This window comes from Pan paniscus, chromosome 10 (genome assembly GCF_029289425.2).
Source record: "Pan paniscus chromosome 10, NHGRI_mPanPan1-v2.0_pri, whole genome shotgun sequence".
Classification (NCBI taxonomy): Eukaryota; Metazoa; Chordata; class Mammalia; order Primates; family Hominidae; genus Pan; species Pan paniscus.
Window position 1 is genome coordinate 137,059,734 of NC_073259.2, and position 22,427 is coordinate 137,082,160.

Here is a 22,427-nt window from a genome sequence, read left to right on the forward strand (position 1 = left end):
TATGAGACGGGAGAGCTAGCTCTTATCCATTTTCTGATGAAGAAACGTTTGTCTTCTCCTTCCTCACCTCCCTCCCTCTCTCCTTCTTTCTTTGTTTCCTTGCATCTTCCCAGTCCCCACCCTCACTTCCCCTCTCTGATTCTAATGTCACTTTAAAGGGTCAGTCATTGGTAGGAGCTGATGTGGGAATGCTGTGAGCAAAGATCCCCGTACCTGGGATCAGCCATACCTGGCAGGGCCACTTGAAACAGTGGCTCCCAGCCTTGTCTTTGAGGAATCTGGATGCTCAGGTGGTGTCCCTGACCAAAGGCATCAGACTCTCAGGGGAGACCCAGGCCCGAAACACCCCAGTGACCCAGTGTGCAGCAGAAGCTGACAACTGCTGACTTACCTCATCCCTTCGAATAGGGACCAGAGTTTCATGGAAAACGAGGACAGTCTAAAAAAGGTTGGATTGTGACTTCATACTGAAAAATGAAGCCCAAAATTATGAAAATAGGTTAAATCTGTCCTATGTTGAACAAAATTTATTTACGCAGGCATAATAGAAACTGAGTATACAGGGGCTCACGCCTGTAATCCCAGTGCTTTGGGAGGCCAAAGTGGGAGGACCACTTGAGCCCAGGAGTTTGAGACCAGCCTGAGCAGCATAGTGAGACCCCATCTCTACAAAAAATAGCAAAAAATTAGCCAGACATGGCAACGCTTGCCTGTAGTCCCAGCTACTCCAGAGGCTGAGGCGGGAGGATTGCTCCAATCCAGGAGTTTGAGGTTGCAGTGAGCTATAATGGCCCCATTACACTTCAGCCTGGGTGACAGAGCCAGACTCTGTCTTTAAAAGAAAAGAAAAGAAAAGAAAAAGACATTAAAGACCTTATAAGGCTGAGACATACTTCTTTTTCCTTTTCTTTTCTTTCTCTCTTTTTTTTTTTTTTTGAGACGGAGTCTCGCCCCGTCGCCCAGGCTAGAGTGCAGTGGTGTGATCTCGACTCACGGCAACCTCTGACTCCTGGGTTCAAGCGATTCTCCTGCCTCAGCCTCCCGAGTAGCTGGGACTACAGACAAGCACCACCATGCCTGGCTAATTTTTGTATTTTTAGCAGAGACAGGATTTTGTCATGTTGGCCAGGCTGGTCTTAAACTCCTGGCCTCAAGTGATCTGCTCACCTCGGCTGCCCAAAGTGCTGGGATTTCAGGCATGAGCCACTGTGCCCAGCCAGGCCAAGAGATATTTCATACAACTAAGTAAGAAACAACATGCCAGTACCTCATCGATACCCCCCAGAGATTCTCTCCTTCCTTTGAAATTGAAGTTTTCTTCCGCGAGTCCTGTCCCCCTTATCCTCCTTCTGGGTTTTTCTTCAATTGTTAGCTGGTTTCCAGCACTGCCAGAGCCTCACGTGCCTGTGGTCCAAGTAATTCTCCAACATCGATTTCACCAATTTCAGCAAATCCTGCATCTTTTGCAACCTTTGCAATTTTACTTTTCAGTGTATTTACATCCTGTTAGTATTTTAAACATTTTACACACCTAAGAGTCAGGAGGAGGGACCGACTTGACACTGCTATGGAGTGGGAGGGTATCAGGATGACATTTGGTTAAAACAGACATAAGATCCATAATAAACAGTGGCTTAAGCAAAAGAGGATGCATATTTTCTCTCTCTCAAGAGATTCACCGAGCAGGTATGGGGCAAAGATCCAGGCTCTTTCCATCCTGTTCTTCCATCCTCAGTTTGTGGCTGTCTCTACCTCATGGTGCAAGGTGGCTGCCCATGCTCCAGCATCATGGCTGAATTCCAGGCTGCAGGAAAATGGAAGGCAGGAATGAAGACATCTCTCTCCTTCCTTCCAGGACAATCTCCACCTCCACTTACATCCCATGGCCACACCTAGCTGCAAGGGAATGTTGGAAATGCAGGGTATTCTGAGCAGCCATGTGTCTGGTTGAAAAGCTGGGATCTATGACAAGAAAAGGGAGAATGCATACTTTAGGGGCAGCTTGAAATTGCAGCTGTTATTGAGATAAACTGATTTTAGTGTCTGCAGCAGTTACAGGCATCCTACTTTTTATTAATCACTAAATACCTTTTAATGCCAAGAAAACTGTTTTCCAGCAGGTTTTAATTTAGCCTTTGAGTCCACTGTGACGCAGCTCACCTTTCTTCCCCAAGATCCTCATTTGTAAAATGAGTCCTCAGCCAACTGCTTCTACTGATTAGTGCTTCAAACCCTGCAGCTCCTAAATTAAAAACTCAGAGTGAAAGAGTGCAGGGGTTTTCATCTGAATCTCCTAAGATGTCCCTCCGTGTTAGGTGAGACACAATCCTGGAAAACACAACACAATTAAATATATCGACTATATATAATTTTGGCTTTTTATTTTTATTTTTATTTTTTATACAGAGTCTCACTCTGTCACCCAGGCTGGAGTTCAATGGCATGATCTCAGCTCACTGCAACCTCCACCTCCTGAGTTTAAGTGATTCTCCTGCCTCAGCCTCCCAAGTAGCTGTGACTACAGGTGGGCATCACCATGCTCAGCTAATTTTTGTGTGTTTTTTGGTAGAGACAGGGTTTCACTGTGTTGGCCAAGCTGGCCTCGAACTCCTGACCTCAAATGATCCTCCTGCCTTGGCCTTCCAAATTGCTGGGATTACAGGTGTGAGCCACTGAACCCGGCCTAATTTTGGCCCTTGTAAATGTTTTTATGACTACCCTGAATGACTAAGTACATTGTCGTTCCTGTTGGAGGGTCTTGGGAAATAGAAATCTCTTCAGAAGGGATCCATGAGTCAGAGCTTGACTAAAACAAATCAAGAATTGACATTAAAAATGAGATAAAATGGAAGTCCATCTTGTGCAGAGTGTAGGTTCTAGAGGTAGCATTTAAAACCAAAATCTCGTATAGTCAACATTCTCCTTGAAAACTCCCCACACGCACGGCACGTCTGATCGCATATGTACAGCCCTGCACATCATATCCTACGCACAGTCAAGATTTTCAGCCCCTAAGCTCAGTGGAAGAAAGTCAACCTCTGACTGTCTGACTCTCCAAGCCATTCTGTTTTGAGGTACAGAACTGAATCTCCAGCAGGAAACGTGGAAATATTCCCATTTTCCTGTGGGGTTTATTTTATCCTGTTTGACAGTGGCTATATAACCATTCATTCATTCATTCTACAAATTTTTATTAGAATAATTGGCTCAGGCTGTGTTTTGGGGGCTGGGGTTACCTTGCAGGGGTGCTTCACAATTAGTATGAATTAAATCGTGTTAGAATGCATTCTCCTTTTTTTTTTTTTTTTTTTTTTTTTTTGAGACAGAGTCTTGCTCTGTTGCCCAGGCTAGAGTGCAGTGGCATGATCTTGGCTTACTGCAACCTCTGCCTCCCAGATTCAACCGATTCTCCTGCTTCAGCCTCCTGAGTAGCTGGGATTACAGGTGCCTGCCACCATGCCAGCTAATTTTTGTATTTTTAGTAGAGATGGGGTTTCACCATCTTGGCCAGGCTGGTCTCAAGCTCCTGACCTTGTGATCCACCTGCCTTGGCCTCCCCAAGTGCTGAGATTACAGGTGTGAGCATTAATGCATTCTCATGGAAAGTGTTCCATAATGTTACAGAGTCATCTCTAATGAAGAAGGTAGGATCAAAAGTCATTGAGAACGTGACCTAAGGGCTACTCAGCCTCAACAATTTTTCAGGATAAAAACCACATCCAAGAGGCTGCAAGTAATTTCTAAGAGAATCTTTGTAGAGTAAAGGAATTTCTGGGAAAAATGAATACAAAAAAGGGGGAGGGGTTTATTAAAAGGAACGACTTCATCTGCCTCTGTGGCCACAATCTATTTTAAAGAGATGATTTTATAATTTACTTCTCTCAGACTCATAAATAGTCCTTAAAAATTTAGGCTGAGAGAATTGTCCTCCTAAAATATAACATCATTCTGCTAAATTACAAAAGCTTCAAAAGCTTTCTCCTTAGAAAAGAAGAAGAAGAAAAAACAACCATAGTCATGCCTTTTTCATTAGAGGCCTTTGAAATCACCCTAAGCACTTTGGAAAGCTTCAACTAGTAGAACAGTCATGCTTCGTTGAAAACAGATTGTTGTCTTTAGCATCTGTATTTTCATTTTACCATCTAATATAAAAATATGGCAGAAAGGTTAATAGCCAGATGTTTACAAGAATCCAGAGATCGGGGTGCCAAGAAGTATAATTCAGTGGTCCCCAAACTTTTTGGCAGCAGGGACTGGTTTCATGGAAGATAACTTTCCCATGGACTGGGGTTGGGGGTGGATGTGGTTTGGGGATGATTCAAGTGCGTTGCATTTATCGTCCACTTTATTATTATTACATTGTAACATATGATGAAATAATTCTACAACTCACCATAATGTAGAATCACTGGGAGTGCTGAGCTTGTTTTCCTGCAACTAGATGGTCCTATCTGGGCGTGACGGGAGACAGGGACAGATGATCAGGCATTAGATTCTCATAAGGAACACACAACCTAGATCCCTCGCATGTGTAGTTCACAATGAGGTCCATGCTTCTGTGAGAATCTAATACTGCTGCTGATCTGACTGGAGGTGGATCGTGGTAACGTGAACAATGGGGAGTGGCTATAAATACGGATGGAGCTTTGCTCACTTGCCTGCTGCTGCACAGCCCCTTTCCTAACAGGCCACAGGCCGGTCATTGATAGTACAGTCAACTATAATAGGTTTCTGACTCAGTATTTGGTGTAAATTCCTTGATTTTAAAAATATATGGAAAAATAGCTTACAGAGTCTAATGACCTGCTGGATTTGGATTTTGTGAAGAAAGCGTCCCTCTCTGTGTTTCTCTGTCGTGTCTCTCCCAATGTGTAAATGCACTCAAGGGCTCAGCCATTCTGTAAACAACTGCCAGTCATGAGAGGATTTGGAACAAAGCTGCGTTTATGACTTAGACACCGTCAGATGGGGACAGTGCTCCACTTCTGTCCACCACAGCAAACATTAACTGAACAGCTACTCTGTGCCAGGCAGTGCTCGGTGCTGACAACATTGAACTTCCCGAGCTCTGTGTTGCCTGAAAAATACCCGGGTTCATTCACCCGGCGAGTTGCAAATGACTCCATCACAATGTGGGTTTTGATCAATAGGAGTTTTACTACTTGACTGAAGTAAGGAGAGCCCTGGGAGGGTTCCTCAAAGCAGCGTCTCCGTGGGGGGGAGTGACAGGAGGGCTTATGGGGTTGGGGAGAGGGGAGATGGTGTGTCATTGCATGTAGAGCTTGGGCCCCAGCTGCAAAGACACAGTGATTCTCATGTCAGCACAGGTCACATGTGATGGTAATGAAGCTGTAGCCGCTCCCGGGATGGAGGCTCTAGCGTGGCACTGAGGAAGGCTCAGTCAGGCTCATCTATAAGTTACTGGGGCTGTCAGGAGAGGGTTCCAACCAATAAGGTGTCCGCATTCCACCCAGAGTTTGGGGAAGAACAGGCTGTGGGGCAGGAGACTGTAAAACTGGTTGATGCTCAAGTGGATTAACTTCCCACAGTCCCTGGAGATGTTCCCTGTCTGCTGACACCTGGAAGACAGCAAAGGTCAGGACACCCCTCACTGCAAAGAGCCCCTTCCCCGAATGGGAGGAGACTCACAGATACCCTTATGTTTACCTGTGACAAGGCCAGATACAGCCTCTTCAAAATCTCAATCTTTGCCTCATCAGTGACTGAGCTGAACTGTACCCCCATGGTGGACCAGAATAAAATGCATGTGAACTAGCCAGGCACAGTGGCTCATGCCTGTAATCCCAGCACTTTGGGAGGCTGAGGCGGGCAGATCATGAGGTCAGGAGATTGAGACCATCCCGGCTAATGCGGTGAAACCCCATCTCTACTAAAAAATACAAAAAATTAGCCGGGCGTGGTGGTGGACGCCTGTAGTCCCAGCTACTCGGGAGGCTGAGGCAGGAGAATGGTGTGAACCCAGGAGGCAGAGCTTGCAGTGAGCCGAGATCGCTCCACTGGACTCCAGCCTGAGCGACAGAGTGAAGACTCCGTCTCAAAAAAAAAAAAAAAAAGGCATGTGAACCAAACTTTATTAAAGCTCCTCTGTATCTCCCAGGCCTGCGCCGCTCCCCAGCCTGAGCTGCAGATGGCCCCCAGCAGATCCTCCTGGGAGCAGACGGCTCCAAGGCAAAACTCTGGATCTGCTGTCTGGTTTTCGCCACCCTCGCCCCAGCTCCTCACACTGCACTGGCTCTTCCTAGCTTGTTTGTGCCTCCCCCCAAAAAAGGAAAGTCCAGGCTGCCTGACCCTGGATACTGGCAGAGCTCACAGTTAGAGCCCTCTCCACATTGCCATCTTCCCTTCCTGCCCCCTTAGGGATCCGTTAGAATAAAGTCCCTTCCAGGGTCCAGATTTGCTTCTTATTGGACAGTGTCTTATCCACAATAGTTCAGTTAATCCTCAAACCACCCCATACATTTACAAGTGAGAAAGCCAAGGCCCTGAACCTGGTCCTGAGACAGGGGGAGGAAGGGCGGGAGCTGGGAAGCACCTGAGACAGGGGGAGGAAGGGCGGGAGCTGGGAAGCACCTGAGACAGTGGGAGGAAGGGCGGGAGCTGGGAAGCACCTGAGACAGGGGGAGGAAGGGCGGGAGCTGGGAAGCACTGAGACAGGGGGAGGAAGGGCGGGAGCTGGGAAGCACCTGAGACAGGGGGAGGAAGGGCGGGAGCTGGGAAGCACCTGAGACAGGGGGAGGAAGGGCGGGAGCTGGGAAGCACCTGAGACAGGGGGAGGAAGGGCGGGAGCTGGGAAGCACCTGAGACAGGGGGAGGAAGGGCGGGAGCTGGGAAGCACTGAGACAGGGGGAGGAAGGGCGGGAGCTGGGAAGCACCTGAGACAGGGGGAGGAAGGGCGGGAGCTGGGAAGCACCTGAGACAGGGGGAGGAAGGGCGGGAGCTGGGAAGCACCTGAGACAGGGGGAGGAAGGGCGGGAGCTGGGAAGCCTCTCTCTCTCTCTCTCTCTTTTTCTTTTTTTGTTTTTTTGAGGCGGAGTCTCACTCTACTGCCCAGGCTAGAGTGCAATGACACAATCTCTGCTCACTGGAACCTCCGCCTCCTGGGTTCAAGTGATTCTCCTGCCTCAGCCTCCTGAGTAGCTGGGACTACAGGTGTGCGCCACCATGCCTGGCTAATTTTTGTATTTTTAGTAGAGATGGGGTTTCACCACGTTGGCCAGGCTGGTCTCCTGACCTCGAGCGACCCACCCACCTCGGCCTCCCAAAGTGTTGAAATTACAGGCGTGAGCCATGGCCCCCAGCCTACTGTGCTCTCTCATTCTCTCTCTGGTTCTCTCTGTCTCTGTCTCTCTCTCCCCCAACTCTCCTCCCTCATACAGTTGCCAGCTGTATCCTATGATATCCAGTTTGCACATGGGCTAGACAAATGTCCAAGTCAGGCCAAAGGAAACCATTAGTTTTAATATTCTCACATTTACTTTGAATGAGGTGCATAGTATAAGTGTCACCAGAAAGGGGTCCTGATCCAGACCCCAAGAGAGGGTTGTTGGATCTTGCACAAGAAATAATTTGGAGCACAAATTATTTCTTCTTGCACAAGAAATACAGTGAGACAGACAGGTGGGAAGGTCTCTCTGGCAAAACTCCAGCTGGCCTGCATACTGGGAGGAGTGCACACTGGGGTGGAGCCATCGAAGTCTGCGCTGTTTGCAGCAGGGAAGAGCCTGGCTCCTCTTCTGTAATGAGCCCCAGCAGGGACTCTGGCTTTGTGGAGGGTCCCTGTTTCCTCTTTTCTTCCTTTTCACCCAATAAAACCCTGCCCTACTCACCCTTCAAATAGTCTGCGAGCCTAAATTTTCATGGCCGTGTGACAAGGACCCTGTCTTTAGCTGAACTAAGGAAAAGTCCTGCAACAAAAGCAAGTTTATTAAGAAAGTAAAGGAATAGGCGGGGCCAGGTGGCTCACGGATTATGCCCGTAATCCCAGCACTTTGGGAGACCGAGGCGGGTGGATCATGAGGTCAGCAGATTGAGACCATCCTGGCCAACATGGTGAAACCCCGTCTCTACTAAAATACAAAAAATTAGCCAGGAGTGGTGGTGCGTGCCTGTAGTCCCAGCTACTGGGGAGGCTGAGGCAGGAGAATCAGTTGAACCTGGGAGGTGGAGGTTGCAGTGAGCTGAGATCATGCCACTGCACTCCGGCCTGGCGACAGAGCAAGACTCCATCTCAAAAAAAAAAAAAAAAAAGTAAAGGAATAAAGAACGGCTACTCCATAGGCAGAGCAGCACCATGGGCTACTCGTTGGCTATTTTATGGTTATTTCTTGATTATATGCTAAATAAGGGGTGGACTATTCATGAGTTTTCTAGGAAAGCGGGGGGGGGGGGGCAATTCCTAGAACTAAGGGATCCTCCCCCTTTCAGACCATATAGGGTAATGTCAGGAAGTTACCTGATATTGCCATGACATTTGTAAACTGTCGTGGCGCTGGTGGGAGGGTCTTTTAGTCTTCTAATGCATTATAGTTAGCGTATAATCAGCCATGTGAGGACGATCAGAGGTCACTCTCGTCACCACCTTGGTTTTGGTGGGATTTGGCTGACTTCTTTATGCAATCTGTTTTATCAGCAAGGTCATTATTATCTGTATCTTGTGCTGACCTCCTATCTCATCCTGTGACTTAGAATGCCTTAACCTCCTGGGAATGCAGCCCAGTAGGACTCAGCCTCATTTTACCCAGCCCCTGTTCAAGATGGAGTTGCGCTGGTTCAAACGCCTCTGACATAAGGATTGTTATTTGTTGATAAGAGGCACGGAGAGGGAATTTTGATTATTGGGTTCTAAACACAATGAGACTTTATTGGTTTTAGAATGTCTTTAGTAGTCTAGAAATAACTATTCTTTGGATAAACCTCATAAGCTATGATACTGCCTGTATGTAAACGTTTGCTCTGTTTTTTAGTGGCAGAATAATAAACTCAGATATTAACTGGTAAGTATTTTGTTTTGCACACATACACACATACATGCATGTATAATTCACTATGAAAATTAGACCATTCTGAGCTTACTGCGTTTGGGGGTGGAGGTGGCCATCGACACAACCAAATTCAGGTCATCAAGAGTCAAATTCTTGGCTCTGAGTTCCTGAGGAGGCTTTTGAATGTTATGAGAGAGGAAACAATAGTCTTGAGAAACAAAGCTATTGAACGGCAAAGCAGGGTTTTTTTGAGAGAGAATGATTTGAATGTTCAAAATGCAAGGTCTAGATGGGTATTGGACTCAAAATCCTGAAGGACTCAGGCTTAACTTCTGTGCCTTAATTACCAGATTGGAAAGAAAATAGATGAATCAGGTCCCCTGGGTCTATGAGAAGGTGGCCCAGGCTGGGATAGGGGCGAGGGTGGGAGCCGGGAGTGGGATGCAGGAGGGGCAGGGTGTGTGCCACATCCCCTCTGTCACCCTCCCTGAGATCAACTAAACACAGTGATCTGAGAGTAGAGGACACAGCTGGGGGAGGTGTTGGGCCCAGTGACCTTGTGGCAAGAGAGGAAGAGATGATCTTGGTGCTGTCTGTTCTCAAGTACAGAGAATTAATAGGAAATTTTGGTTCTGGCAAGACCAACAGATCTGAGATGACTGCCATTCAAATGATATCTGTCACTCACAGTTCCCAAGAGGAGGGGACACTTCTCACCCCACGGGATGCACCAGGGTTGCTCAGGAGACACAGAGAGAGGAATATGCAGGGAAGACCCTTTATTATGGTTTCCATGGGCAGGAACAAGTAAGGCTTAGTATTGACTCGCTTGAATAGTTTCAGTGGGCTCTGAGCATAGGGGCTGCCTCTAGTTGTCTGGTACCTGGCTTTGGGGTGATTGGGCAGGTGGATACTGACCTCTAGGGTATGAAAGCCTGATAAGGAAGGTAGTTGTAGATGTGGACTCTGGATTGGTTGGTTTGTATTTGAAAAGTGCTCCTAAGTGGTGGGGAGTGGTGGTGAGGGTTAGGGAATGAGGGAGGCGAGACAAGGCGAGGTAACCTAAGCACCTTAGATGTCCTGTCCAGAACCAGGAGTGCCCAGCATATGCTCAGAGGGCAGATGTTAAAGCATGAATTTTACAGAAGGTAGAAGATTACCACATAAGCAATGTTACAAATAGAAATTTCAAAATGTTAAAAATATAATTCTACCAATGAAACTATGTTAAGTTTCATTTAACACCTTAATGAGGGGATCAGTGGAAAACAAAGTCAGTTTGAAGAAGATTGAGACACCAATGTCTATATGCTCAGTGAAGTTTTCAAAAACGGTCAAATAAGACCAATCAAAGCCATAATCTTTGTGGTTGACTGGTCTAAATCATTTGCATCACCATTTGACTAAGATCATTTTTAATATCTAATGTTGCAAATGTTTAAAATGTCTGAATTATAATCAAGAATATATATATATATATATATATTTAGTTATTGATATGGTTTGGCTCTGTGACCCCACCCAAATCTCATCTCAAATTATAATTCCCATAATCCCCACATGTTGAGGGCAGGGCCTGGTGGGAGGTGATTGGGTCATGGTAGTGTTTTCCCCCGTGCTGTTCTTGTGACAGTGAGTTCTCACAAGATCTGATGATTTTATGAGTGTTGTTTGACAGTTCCTCCTATACACTCTCTCTCACCTGCCGCCACGTAAGACGTGCCTGCTTCCCCTTCCACCATGATTGCAAGTTTCCTGTGGCCTCCCCAGCCATGTGGAGCTGTGAGTCAATTAAACCTCTTTTCTTTGTAAATTACTCAGTGTCAGGCAGTTCTTTATAGCCTGTGAGAATGGACTAATATGGTTATTAATAATATATCATATACAGCCTCTTCCTCAGAACCCTTCCTCTGGTCACAGTTTGTTGGACCAGGAGTAAATGCTTGTTTCAAGATAACAGGCAATTGGAATCTTTCCCTGACAATTTGGAGCCATAAAGGAGAAAGGAAAATATAATAAAGGGTACAGAAAAAAGCAGAATGTGAGAGAGGGAGAGATCCAAAGGCACTCCAGTCCCTGATTCTGGTCGTTCCTGAGATAGTTCTTATCTTTTGGTTCCAACTGACCCCTCTTACCTTTAAAATAAATTATGCTTTTTGCTTACGTTAGTATGGGTTGAACTGCAATGAAAGCAGCTTATAGTTACTTGAAAGCTGTTGGTGAATGCGGCTATTTGGAAGTCTGGAATGGGATTAGTCCAAGGCACTGACAGGTCAAAGGTAAAAGCTTCCATCTGAGTGCAGTCAAGCTTAGGGTTTGGTGAATCCTGTTCACTAAATCCGTGGGTTTTGCTCTGGCTGTGACTGAGGGTGCTCTCATGCCTCTCTGAACCTGCTGTGAGATCTTCTCACTGGTGACCTTTTCTCACTGGTAACCTTTTTGCTTCCTCTGCGTGAATTCACCCTCAGTGGCAGAGAATGCTAATTGCATACCTAGTACCTACTGTCTCCTTTTTTCTTACCAACTAAACCCCAGTTTTGTTCAAAGAAGGTGATGTGTTCAGGTAACAATACTACATCCCTCCAGTCTGCCTGTGGCCATGAGTCACAGTCCCAGCATATATGTTATAAACAGAATTTACTAGATGTGACATTACCAGAAACAGATGCCTTTTACCCTTTGCCTATCCCTTCTTCCTGTCCAGAACTCAGGTGTGATGGCTGGAGCTCCAACAGCCATCTTGCAAGCATGAGGAGGTAGGGAGGTGGCAGCTGGACCATCTTGCAGGAGATTGGAGCAGTTTGCTGCCTCAGCCTTCTTTTTAAAAAAAAGTCTGTTATATTTTTCTAAACTTTTTGTCATGGAGAATTCTGAACATACATAAAGCATGCAATAATATCATGATATACTCATGTAACCATGCCACAGAAATAGGTGCCCCCATCCAACTTTGAGAAGAGTTTCATACAAGGATTACTTACACAGGTGCAGCAGAGTCTAGGAACATCGCATGGGTTGGTGCATCTCTGGGACTAATGGAGGGGGAAGCTTCAAATCTACAGACCCAAAGAGCAGGGGTGGGAGTGGTTCCCATACCTGGAAAGAGAAAGCTGTGTGGAGAAGGCGCTTTGATAGGAGCTGCAGCCTTGTGTGGAGGGGTGCAGCCTCTCCGGTCCCAGCCCCAGTGGGGCCCCTGCAGGGAGGAACACCCACTCTCCTCCTCCTTCTGCTTGGCTGCTGATACTCCCCATACCTAGAAGCCACTGGATGAGCAAGCGGCTCATCCATCTTTACAAGCGAGTCCCTGGCGCAGCATGCAGGACAAGGAAGGTGGGACAGGCGTCTGCAGGGGCCACAGGCTCATTGAGGGACAGAGAAGGTGGAGTGTACTCAGGAGGCTGAGGCAGGAGAATCACTTGAACCCAGGAGGCAGAGGTTGCAGTGAGCCAAGATCGCAGCACGGCCCTCCAGCCTGGGCGACAAGAGCAAAACTCTGTCTTAAAAAAAAGAAAAAAGCAAAAAGCAAAAAAAAAAAAAGAGGTCATCACAACTTGGAAGCTTAAAACAACAGAGATTGTCACCCCACAGTCTGGAGGCTGGAATCTGAAATCAGGGGTGGCCAGGGCTGTGCTCCCTTCAGAGGCTCCAGGGGAGGCTCCCTCCTGCCTCTTCCAGCTCCTGCTGACTCCAGACGTTCTTTGGCCTGAGGCCGCATTGCTACTATCTCTGCTTCTGTATTCACTTGGCCTCCTCCCTGTGTCCCTCTGTCTTCTCCTCTTCTCTCTCTTGTCAGGATCCTCGTTCTCAGCTTTAGGGCCACATCCAGGATGACCTCATCTCAAGATCCTCACCTTGGCTGGGTGCAGTGGCTCACGCCTGTAATCCCAGCACTATGGGAGGCTGAGGTTGATCACTTGAGGCCAGGAGTTCGAGACCAGCCTGGTCAACATGGGGAAACCCTGTCCCTACTAAAAATACAAAAATTAGTCTGGCGTGGTGGTGGATGCCTGTAATCCCAGCTACTCCGGAGGTTGAGGCACGATAATTTCTTGAACCCAGGAGGCGGAGGTTGCAGTGAGCTGAGATGGTGCCATTGCACTCCAGCTGGGTGACAGAGCAAGACTCTGTCTGAAAAAAAAAATTCTTGCCTTCATTATATTTGCAAAGATACGTGCTCCAGATAAGATCTCATGCTTAGGTTTTGGGTAGACATATCTTTGGAGGGCCACGATTCAACCCACTACACCAGTGCAGATACATTTTAGCCAAGCTAAGACCATCCATTTATGTGCCAACCCAGGACCTCCATGTTTCCAGAATAAAGTGTGCATGTCACCCTCCAGAGCTTCTCAACGCACCTGGGCCCCCTGCATGAATAAGCTGTCTACTAGGTGGATTGCTTAGGCAATTAGCCACTGCTATAGCAGGGGTGGGGGCGAGAGGATGGGGAGCGGGGACATTTTACACCGAATACTGATGAAATCAGTCAGAGCATTTGCTCTCTGCCCTGTGGAATTAGAAGGCAGGTTGGTGGAAGAAAGGAAGACATCAAAGTGCCGGCTAAAGACGCAAACACCTTAAAATCACCAAGCTCTCACGTACTGCTAGGGGGATTGTCATTGGTAGTTTGGAACAAGCTTTCTTTAGAACTACTTGGTATATATATATATATATTTATATATATATATATATACACATACACACATACACACATATATATATTTTATATTTATTATATAGAATAGGTAAACATGTATATATATTTATTGAAATGATGCATACATATGCATAAACCAGAGCTTGTAGTGGTACGCACGTGTGTATTTGGGTGATAAGGTTATGAGTAATTTTTATTTTCTTATGCATTTTTTTTGTAGTTTTTCAGGTTTTCCAAAGTGAGCATTTTTTGGTAGATTAAAACATGATATTTTAAAATGAATTAAGGGAATGAAGCAGAAAACATAATTACTAAGTTCTGACTCATCCCTCAGTGACTGTGTCTCTGGTTCCTACCAGGTCCAAATGCCAACAGGAGGGGCGAATGTGTCATTTCTGGAGTGAACTAGCTGAAGGCATGGCATAACATGAAGGGCACCTTTCCCTCTTCTTCCCCGGCGTCTCACTGGAGATATTTCATCCTAAAAACTCATGAAATCTTGATCCAAAGCTCAAAACATGTGTTGTGTAGGTATTTCCTGGGCTTCTGGCTTAAGGCTGTGTTTTGGTCTTCTAGCCAGTACTTAATGAAATGGCAGAAAGAAAGAGTTGGACATAAAGGTCGGGCACATTTCAAATACAGTGCTCCAGGATTAAACGTTGAAATGTTCATTTCATACACAGACGGGCACATGACTTTAATCTGTGAGGGTTTTAAGAAGGAGATCGGGAGTAACCTCCCACTCAAATATGGCATGGTGTTTAACGGATCAATACGGCCATTGCAGTTCTTAAGTCAGTTGAAATTAGCTGTTTTGCGGCTGTCAGTGTATCAGCCATGCCAAGTTTTTTGAAGACCCTACAGAGTGAAATCCTGACATTCGGTGGCGAGTGTACTCAGCAGATTAATTGCAGCGATTTGGGATGCCAGCTTTAATTCAGAGTCAACCCGAGTGATCTAAAGACATAATGGCCAGCCTGAGAGTCCCAAATTAAACAAATGTGAATTACTTCTGAGCTCTCAGGGCTAAACTCGCCTTTTCTTGTTTAACAACCTCAGTTACTGAAATTTGAAAATCTCTCAAGAGAGGACTTTATTTTTTGCCGATGGAAGGTGGCAATGCTGAATTACTTGGGAAAAGGAAAACAGCTCTCTTTCTCTATGAGCAATTTATAACTCAAGTCAATTCAAAACATGTAATTAACAGCCCATTCTAATTGGAAGCGAAAGCATAATCCATCTTTGGATGTTCCTGTTCTTCCTCTGCTGGCTGAATCTTCACTGGTGAGCAATGAAGCTCGCTGGCAAGGCTGCAGTCAAGGGAGGTCTTCTTGGTTCATCTTTTTCGTCTCTAACATTTCTGTGGAAAAAATAAAGAAACAGTTTGTCACAAGCGATGGAGGCTTCCATGTGGAAATCAACTATTTAATGCCTCAGTGGGAACTGAGAATTTTTCATTAACTTGTCCGGTGTAATTTCATCATTCCAGGAAGTATCCCTCTTTCTCCTGTTCTTTCAGGTCAGATGCAAAGTCACGAGAAAGTCAACAGCTCTATCTGGTGTCCTGCTGAGTGGCCGGGCAGCTTTCTTGGCGTGAACTCCGAGCATTCATCGTCTCCTGCTTTGGTCTTGGTTGACTTGTCGGTGTTTTCATGGTTTGTTCTTTCCCAGGGAGGTGGGTTATTATCCCCAGGCCCATTCCACCTCTCCAGCGCCCATCCTTTCTGATCTCATGCATGCTTGCCTCAGAAGGGTTCACTCCTCCAGTCATTTGTTTATTTAACAGCTTTTGAGCACCTATTATGCATCAAATGCACTTCTGCACATTAAGGAATCTGACATCAAGAAACGCAGGCTCCCTGTCCTCATGGGGGGTTGTGTTTTAACAGGTAGAGTTGAACTATGAACCGGTAAGCCAGTACATTTAAAAAAAGATAATTGCAGGTAATGATAGGTTTTATTTATTTATTTTGGGATAGCATCTTGCTCTGTCACCCAGGCTGGAGTGCCATGGTGACCATGGCTGACTGCAGACTCAAACTCCTGGGCTCAAGCGATCCCCCCACCCCAGCCTCTCAAGTAGCTGGGGACCACAGGCACACGCCACCATACCCAGCTAATTTTTTTTTTTTTTTCTGTGTTGTAGAGACAGAGTCTCGCTGTGTTAGCCAGGCAGATCTAGAACTCCTGGGCTCAAGTGATCCTCCTGCTTTGGACTCCCAAAGTGCTGGATTATAGATGTGAGCCACTGCACCCGGCCATGTTGTAAAGAAGATAAAACAGGGCTGGCCGGGCGCGGTGGCTCACGCCTGTAATCCCAGCACTTTGGGACGCCGAGGCGGGCGGATCACGAGGTCAGATCGAGACTCATCCTGGCTAACACGGTGAAACCCCGTCTCTACTAAAAATTCAAAAAATTAGCCGGGCGTGGTGGCGGGCACCTGTAGTCCCAGCTACTCGGGAGGCTGAGGCAGGAGAATGGTGTGAACCCGGGAGGCGGAGCTTGCAGTGAGCCGAGATCACACCACTGCATTCCAGCCCGGGCGACAGAGCGAGACTCCGTCTCGAAAATAAATAATAATAAATAATAATAATAATTAAAAACACAAAACAGGGCTACAGAGTGACTGGGGCGTCACTCTGTGACGAATGGGGTGAGACTTGGTCTCAGGTGATGGGAGTGGGTGCTTGTGAGGAGGGGCATCGCATTGAGGTGGAATTGTCATGAGGTCGCATGGGCACAGCTGAGATGAAGCTGTCCAGACACAGGCAAGAGGAAGTGCAGAAGCCCCAGGCAGGAAGGGCTTGGGCTGTTGGAGGAACAGGAGAAGAAGGGCCTGCCCTGTGACAGGAGTGAGCGGTGTGGAGGCAGGATAAGTGCTCAGGGCTTATGGAGCTGAGACCATGGGGGGTCTGGATGGCAGTGGCCAGTCTGTGTTTCTAACTTACCTGTCGTGGGACGCCATAGGAGAGGTCTAAGTAGGGGAGTGGCTGCTCTGTGGACAGTGGGTTATAGGAAAGTGAGAGCAGCTGGGTCTCAAGTCAAGCAGCAAACGAAAGTAACCGGCTGCTCTCTATTCAGTGAGCATTTATTAGATCTGACAACACACATTTATCACAACGTCGTGCACTAAGTAGGTTCTTTTTTTTTTTCTTTTTTGAGACAGTCTCACTCTGTCACCAGGCTAGAGTGTAATGGCGCGATCTCTGCTTACTGCAACCTCCGCCTCTCAGGTTCAAGCGATTCCCCTGCCTCAGCCTCCCAAGTAGCTGGGACTACAGGTGCGTGTCATCACACCCGGCTAATTTTTTTTTTTTGTATTTTAGTAGAGATGGGGTTTCACCATGTTGGCCAGGATGGTCATGATCTCCTGACTTTGTGATCTGCCCACCTCGGCCTCCCAAAGTGCTGGGATTAGAGGCGTGAGCCACCACATCCGGTCAGTAGGTTCTTAACAAAACACGGTGGAACTTAGGAATGATAATAGCAATAGTTTACACTTATGTAACGTCTCGGGGGTAGGGTAGCAGCGGGGACGCAGAGAGACATGGGCAGGAATAGATGTATTTTGGGTGTGGAAAACTGGTGCATCCTGCTGTTCAGTGAGGTGTGGAGGATGCAGGCAAGTGAGCCAGGGGTGCTGCTGTGGTTCTGGCTGGAGCAGCTGGGGGTGCCGTTCATGAGGTGGGCAAGTCTGGGGAGAGGTGGCTTATAGGAGGTAGCTGAGAGAGGAGCGGTTTGGAGGGGGTAGCTGAGAGAGGAGCGGTTTGGAGGAGGTAGCTGAGAGAGGAGTGGGTTGGAGGGGGTAGCTGAGAGAGGAGCGGTTTGGAGGGGGTAGCTGAGAGAGGAGCGGTTTGGAGGGGGTAGCTTAGAGAGGAGTGGGTTGGAGGGGGTAGCTGAGAGAGGAGCGGTTTGGAGGGGGTAGCTGAGAGAGGAGCGGTTTGGAGGGGGTAGCTGAGAGAGGAGCGGTTTGGAGGAGGTAGCTGAGAGAGGAGCAGGTTGGAGGGGGTAGCTGAGAGAGGAGCGGTTTGGAGGGGGTAGCTGAGAGAGGAGCAGGTTGGAGGGGGTAGCTGAGAGAGGAGCGGTTTGGAGGAGGTAGCTGAGAGAGGAGCAGGTTGGAGGGGGTAGCTGAGAGAGGAGCGGTTTGGAGGGGGTAGCTGAGAGAGGAGCGGTTTGGAAGGGGTAGGTGACGTAGGAGCGGTTTGGAGGAGGTAGCTGAGGGAGGAGCAGTTTGGAGGGGGTAGCTGAGAGAGGAGCGGTTTGGAGGGGGTAGCTGAGAGAGGAGCGGTTTGGAAGGGGTAGGTGACGTAGGAGCGGTTTGGAGGAGGTAGCTGAGGGAGGAGCAGTTTGGAGGAGGTAGCTGAGAGAGGAGCGGTTTGCAGGGGGTAGGTGAGGTAGGAGTGGCTTGGAGCGGGTAGCTGAGAGAGGAGTGACTTGGAGCGGGGAGCTGAGAGAGAAGCAGTTGGAGGGGCTGGCTAAGAGAAGAGTGGCTTGGAGGGGGTAGCTGAGGGAGGAGCAGTTTGGAGGGGGTAGCTGAGGGAGGAGCGGTTTGGAGGGGTAGCTGAGGGAGGAGCGGTTTGGAAGGGTAGCTGGTACTGCTGTTGCCCCACTGGTGTTCCCTTGTCCTCTCTTGGCCTCAGAGCCCGGCCTTTCTCAGGGGTGGCAACTTGCTGAGATCAAAAAGTCTGCACCTTCTGTCTTTCCTGGCAGTTTGGTTTAGGCATGTGACTAAGTCCTGGCCAATCAGATAAAAGTGGCATCTTCGGAAGGAACTTCCAGGAAGGGCCTTTAAAAGTTCTGGCTCAGCCGAGAGGGGCCCACCTCTTACCTCTCCTTCCGGCCACCTGGAATGGCTATATGGTAGTTGGAGCTTCAGGGGCCACTTTGTGACCTTTGGGTAGAAAAAGCCTTGGTCCCTGATTACTTCATGGGGTCTCTGTGTCAGGCCTGAGCTGTCCATCTTTCAATGCCTTTTATGTGGGAGAATAAGGCCCGTTATGTTTATGCAGCTGTTATTTTGTGATTTCCGTTTTGTGCTGCTGAGTCTACTCTTAGGGGGAGGAATGAACAGTAGAATAAAAACCAAGAACCCGTGTGGTTAGAATGAGTTACAGGTGCCTTTTAGGTACCCATCCAGAGATGTGGAATAGATACTTACATACACATGAATGGAGCTTAGGGCTAACTCATTGATTAATTATTAATCCTGTTGCCACACAATAAGAAACAAATCTCTTTTTCATGTCCTACAAATTACTTTCCTCATGAGCTTGCAAAGCCAAATAACAAGGACTGTCCTTCAAGAAATGTTCCAGACGAAATGTATTTGTACCATAACGACCATTACAAATCAACTGGTCACTCCATTTGCATAGGTACAATATCTGGGCGATTTCCATTCCAGCCTTCCACACAGCACTGACCACAGAGCACCTGAACTCGGGTGGGGGTGAGGAGAAAAGGGCCAGAGGGCAACACAGGGGGACACTATGGTGGGCTCTTCCTGGATTCCAGCAAATGCATGTTTCTCCATAGAGAAGGATGGGCATCAATGAGATGCACGAGGTGTTTTTATTTTATTTATTTATTTATTTTTTAATGTTTCTAGGTCTACAAGGGCTTTAGGGAGATGGCAACCAATGTGATGTCTAGCCTTTTACATGAAAAAATCTTTTACTTGTGTTACCCCTCTAGATAAAGGCCATCTGGAGTTTAAGCTTAATTCAATCATGTTTTAGTAGGCATCCAACAGGGTCTGAACTATTTTCAGAGATCTTTCATACCATAGAAGGGCCCAAGTTATTACTGGGGTCCAGGGGAAATAAAATAGAAAGCAATAACTAAGATAAGTGATCTGTCAAAAGTTACACATGCTAACAGGCCCACACAACACACACTTGTGCACAGATCGCTAAGGCTTGCACGGAGAAACGCTGCAAACCCAGGTTTGCAGAAGCAGTTGTTTCTTTTCTTCTCTCCTTGAATTTAATTAGAAATGGAGATACATAATACTAACACCAAGAACTGTCTTTCTTCTCAAACTGGTTTTCCAATCCCTAGAAATCAGGACATATTTTTTATATGTGCTGGAAACTGGAAACGCGTTTCATGTATTAATTGACTAAATCCTTCTATCAGCGCTATGAGGCATGAGTTTGTATTATGCCCATTGTGTAGGTGAGGAAACTGAGACACAGGGGATTCAAATGGCTTGTGTGAGAGCTGGGATTCACACAGGCAGGCTGGTCCCAGAGACCCTGAGGACAGCCCCTGTGCTGGGCTCTTTCTTGACGGGAGTAGGGAGGCTGAGAACTGATGAGGGTATGCTGCCCCCATATCCATCTGTATTAGTATCTTACTGCTGCAGTGATAAATCACCACAAATCTGGTGACTCTAAACAGCATGCATTTATTATCAGACGGTTCCGAGGTCAGAAGTCCTAACATCAAGGTGTTGGCAGAGCTCCCTTCCTGCTGAGGACTCGGGGAGAATCAGTTTCTTGCCTCTTGCAGCTCCTAAAGGCTGCCCAATTGCCTGCCTCGTGGCCGCTGACGTGGTTTGGATCCATGTCCCTGCCCAAATCTCATGTAGAATGGTTATACCCGATGTTGGAGGTGGGGCCTGGTGGGAGGTGATTGGGTCATGGGTTTGGATCCTCCATGAATGGTCTAGCCCCATCGCCTTTGGTGCTGTCCTGGTGATAGTGAGTTCTCGCGAGATCTGGTGATTTAAAAGTGTGCAGCGCCTCCCCCCTTCCTCCTGCTCCACCCACGGGAAGTGCTTGCTCTCCCTTTGCTTTCCACCATGATTGAAGGCTCCCCGAGGCCTTCCCAGAAGCCAAGCCAAAGCCACTCTGCTTCCTGTACCACCTGCAGAACCATGAGCCAATGACACCTCGCTTCTTTAGACATTACCCAGTCCCAGGTATGTCTTCATAGCAGTGCGAGAATGGACTCATACAGCCCCTTCTTCCATCTTTACTGCCAGCAGGACAGCGTCTTCAGGTCTCTCTGACCTCTGCGTGTCCTTGCATCTCCTATTGTTCTGGGACTCTGTCTCCCTATTATAAACATTTTGATTCTTGGGATAATCCCGGATGATCTGCTCACATAATCACCTGATGTGGTTTGGATCTGTGTCTCCACCCAAATCTCCTGCTGCATTGTTATCCCCAGGGTTGGAGGCGGGGCCTGGTGGGAGGGGATTGGATTATGGGGGCGGAGTTCTCATCAATGGTTCAGCACCATTGTCTCCATGCTGTTCTCAGGAGGGTGAGTGTGTGAGTTCCTATGAGATCCGATTAGGTGTGTGGCACCTCCACCCGCCTTTGGCCCTGCTCCTGCCATGTAAGATATCTGCTTCCACTTCACCTTCTGCCATGAATCAAAGCTCCCTGAGGCCTCCCCAGGAGCAGATGCTACCAGGCTTCCTGTGCAGTCTGCAGAACTGTGCGCCATTTAAACCTCTTTTCTTTGTAAATTACCTACCCTCAGTTATTTCCTTATAGCAGTGCAAGAACTGACTAATACGTCACCCCTACAAAATCCGTTTGGCCATGTCAGTAACACCTCCACAGGTTCCAGGGATTAAGATGTGGACATCTCCGGGGTGTCATTGTATATTTACCACATAATCTAAAGAGTGTGTGTGTGGAGGGGGAGAAGAACATGGAACTAACCTTATTCATCTGCATTCCTGGCTTTTGCAAATCTGTTTACTGCAGGTCCAGAATGTGAATGTCTCACTTAGAAAGTCAAGCAGTGGCCGGGGTGGTGACTCATGCCCATAATACCAGTACTTTGGGAGGCCAAGTTGGGTGGATCACTTGAGGTCAGGAGTTTGAGTCCAGCCTGGCCAATATGGCGAAACCCTGTCTCCACTAAAAATACAAAAATTATCCGGGCTTGGTGGTGCGTGCCTGTAATCCCAGCTACTCGAGTGGCTAAGGCACGAGAATCGCTTGAACCCCAGAGGCAGAGGTTGCAGAGAGCTGGGCACCATTGCACTCCAGCCTGGGTGATAGAGCATGACTCTGTGAAAGAAAGAGAGAGAGAGAGAAAGGAAGGGAGGGAGGAAGGAAGGAAGGAAGGAAAGAAGAAAGGAAGGAAGGAAAGAAGAAAGGAAGGAAGGAAGGAAAGAAGAAAGGAAGGAAGGAAGGAAAGAAGAAAGGAAGGAAGGAAGGAAGGGAGGAAAGAAGAAAGGAAGGAAGGAAGGAAAGAAGAAAGGAAGGAAGGAAGGAAGGGAGGAAAGAAGAAAGGAAGGAAGGAAGGGAGGAAAGAAGAAAGGAAGGAAGGAAGGAAGGGAGGAAAGAAGAAAGGAAGAAAGGAAGGAAGGAAAGAAGAAAGGAAGGAAGGAAGGAAAGAAGAAGGAAGGAAGGAAAGAAGAAAGGAAGGAAGGAAGGAAAGAAGAAAGGAAGGAAGGAAGGAAAGAAGAAGGAGGGAAGGAAAGAAGAAAGGAAGGAAGGAAGGAAAGAAGAAGGAAGGAAGGAAGGAAAGAAGAAAGGAAGGAAGGAAGGAAAGAAGAAGGAAGGAAGGAAGGAAAGAAGAAAGGAAGGACGGAAGGAAGGGAGGAAAGAAGAAAGGAAGGAAGGAAGGAAGGGAGGAAAGAAGAAAGGAAGGAAGGAAGGAAAGAAGAAAGGAAGGAAGGAAGGAAAGAAGAAAGGAAGGAAGGAAAGAAGAAAGGAAGGAAGGAAGGAAGGAAGGAAAGAAGAAAGGAAGGAAGGAAGGAAGGAAAGAAGAAAGGAAGGAAGGAAGGAAGGAAGGAAGG

The 22,427-nt window shown here is 47.4% G+C and overlaps 1 protein-coding gene across 6 annotated transcripts in view; it reads left to right on the forward strand.

Moving 5' to 3' along the window:
- GLT1D1 (glycosyltransferase 1 domain containing 1) overlaps positions 1-22,427 on the forward strand; it is a 247,177-nt gene that overhangs the window by 161,845 nt on the left and 62,905 nt on the right. Inside the window, exons 12-13 of one of the 6 annotated variants that reach the window (XR_008620551.2) lie at positions 15,179-15,314; positions 16,827-17,342. The exons of the other annotated variants lie outside the window; for them this stretch is intronic. The gene's annotated coding sequence lies outside the window, so the exon portion shown is untranslated. Of the gene's footprint in view, positions 1-15,178; positions 15,315-16,826; positions 17,343-22,427 lie in introns of those variants that run through there. 6 annotated transcript variants of the gene reach the window in all.